The following is a 2,525-nucleotide window of genomic DNA, read 5'->3' on the forward strand; positions in this document are numbered from 1 at the left end:
CCAATAACCATCAAATGAAACCATGTTTTCTAAAATTAAAGGGTCTGATTGATATTGGTCCTTCTTTTGACAGATATAATATGTATACTGACTTGTTATTTTCTTCTCTAGCAAGCACTACGGCGTCAACTTTGTGGTGGCCGACGTGACGGCCATCTAGCATGACTTCTTCGCCAAGAACAACCTCAGCATGGACATCACGCCGTAGTACATCATGATGGAGCTTGGCTAGATGTACACATATTTTTTTTACAACCTCTGCGTGCATATTTTTTTTACAATGCACCAAAGTTTCTTGTTTCTGTTGTGAAAGTAATGTAAATGGTGTTACATAGTTCTGAATAAAAATGCAAATAACTTGTGAATTTGTATTCATGTTGTATAAGTCTCGACAAAGTTAATTTGCATAATCCTCGACCTCCTCCTGCAATCTCTCTTTCTCCCTTTCTTCTCTGAATTTCCCGGTATTGTATAAGTCTGTAAGATTCGGATTTTAAGAGTACTTGCTCCCTGTACTAGTTACTTCTACTATTTATTTTTAGTTGTTTAGTACTACTCTGTAGATCTGTGATACTAGTCTAGTCGCTTGTATAATTTTGTTTAATAGTGTAACCTGAAACATTGAGTAGTACCCTGTTCGCATATGTGTGATTATGTGTGTTCTGTAGTCTCTAGCTCCAGTACATGTGAACTATATGTTGTGGTGTAAATCATTTTCATTCTATCTTATAAACATGTTTCTTCAATAGCTATTTTTGTTCAAGTCTTGTTGTCATTGATGTTAGCATTTAGTTTGTCTCAAGTAAAAAAAATACTAAAAATACAATGAAGATAATCTGAACCTCCCTATGTAAAATTTAGTTTGTCTGTAATACTACTAGGAGATGGGTGAGGGACTGAAAGGATGATATGCTTCCATGAATTTATTTGTAAGAAGTTTTTCTTGGCTGTGTACAAATCAGCACAAATATGTGAGCCTCGGTTCTGAAAACTAAAGAATTCATATATTGGTAGATAGACTATGATTTAGGATATGCTAAACAGAAAGCTTTATAAGATGGAACTATCAATTCATCATGACTTCACTTTGTCCTTTAATTTAATTTAATTTAATATGGTTAGAACTTCCATGGTTTTTTAAGTAGTTGGCGCATTAAGAAACAGTATGCTGGATGTTTGGCCTTGCATTCGTCCTTCCATGAATTCATGCTTGTACATTGCTAGTTATTGATTTTTTTGCAAGTCTTCTTCTTCCTCGATCTTGTGCAGCAGCAACAATTCAAGGTCATGGTCATGGAGCAGCAGCCATATATTTTTCTTCTTATTCCTCCCTGAGATGACATGAGATGAGGTTTGTTTTCCTCAACGTCAAGGTGCAGCAGCTCGATTTGATTTGATGTGATTGGATTCAGTTTCCTCATGCCTCTCTGTTTGCATTGGAGGCTCTGTTGGTCGGTCTTCAATTCTTCATGCTGCTGCTGCTACTGCTACATGAGGACCCTCTTCAATTCTGCATCCGTTGCGGCCGCCGCAGCTTCCACCTCTACCCGGCCGCATTCGCAAGTGTAAGCTCCCCCTCCCTCTGTCCTAGATCTCTAGGTCTATTGCTGTCATGCGCCATGTTCTTGATGTTGCGCGACCTCATGTGGATGCCACGAACGACGCTGCTCCTATGTGCAGATTTGTCTCGTCGTGGTTGTTCAAACTGAGATGTACCGAGTTGATTCGTCATCTTGGGTCATAAATTTTTCTGCATTCCCTGTTGTTGTAGCTTGTTGGATGCATAGTTTGATCTCCCAATGGGAATTATTAGTGAATGGTGATGTCTGTGGTCACGAGAATGGTGATGTAGTAGCTGGTATGCTTGATGCGTGTAAGTCCATCTCTTTACTGTTTTGCTAGAACCATAAATCCTGATGCGCATGATGATCATGGTCTGGTTTGTTAGATCTATTCTGCTGGTGCTTAAAATTTGACATGCCTGGATTCTAAAACAAATTTTACAGCATTCTATGTTGTAGCCAAACACTTGCTCTGTATTTTATATTAAAACCATGGTATTGTGTACCTGCCAACTACGAGTAAATTACTGCAGTTTTTAATACTTTGGTTTTTTTGATACTTTGCTGTTCGATTTACTTTTATTTTGTCCCTAAACATTTTGTTCTACAATGTGCAGATGCTGGCATTTCATTCAGGACAAAGAAGTTGGATGAAGCATAGTTTTACCTCATTGAGCTAGTTCTGGGAGTAACGAACTCCTTGTAGCAGAACTTGTACGTGTGCTAGTTCTGGGAGCTGATCCTATTTGTGTGTTATATGATGTAGCAGAACTTGTAGGGCTCCTGTGATAGACTTGGGCTGTATGTGTGTTATCTAATTATAAACTTGATGCTGATCACATTTTTATGTATGTTATATGATGTAGCAGATTGCTTCCTGCTGTTATTTGAAATATTGTGTCTGTTTTCTGTATTTGCATATTGAAATATGAAAGAACATGACCTTGACAGTAGGGTCCCACA

General features: G+C 38.1%; 1 long non-coding RNA gene across 1 annotated transcript; it reads left to right on the top strand.

Annotated features, from left to right (window-relative positions):
* Nucleotides 1–1,298: 1,298 nt before the first annotated feature.
* On the top strand, nucleotides 1,299–2,296 carry LOC119270879. Its single transcript, XR_005134341.1, has 3 exons — nucleotides 1,299–1,351; nucleotides 1,443–1,565; nucleotides 2,180–2,296. It is a non-coding gene; the product is annotated as an uncharacterized LOC119270879 (long non-coding RNA).
* The last annotated feature ends 229 nt before the right edge of the window (nucleotides 2,297–2,525 follow it).

Source organism: Triticum dicoccoides, chromosome 3A (assembly GCF_002162155.2).
Source record: "Triticum dicoccoides isolate Atlit2015 ecotype Zavitan chromosome 3A, WEW_v2.0, whole genome shotgun sequence".
Classification (NCBI taxonomy): domain Eukaryota; kingdom Viridiplantae; phylum Streptophyta; class Magnoliopsida; order Poales; family Poaceae; genus Triticum; species Triticum dicoccoides.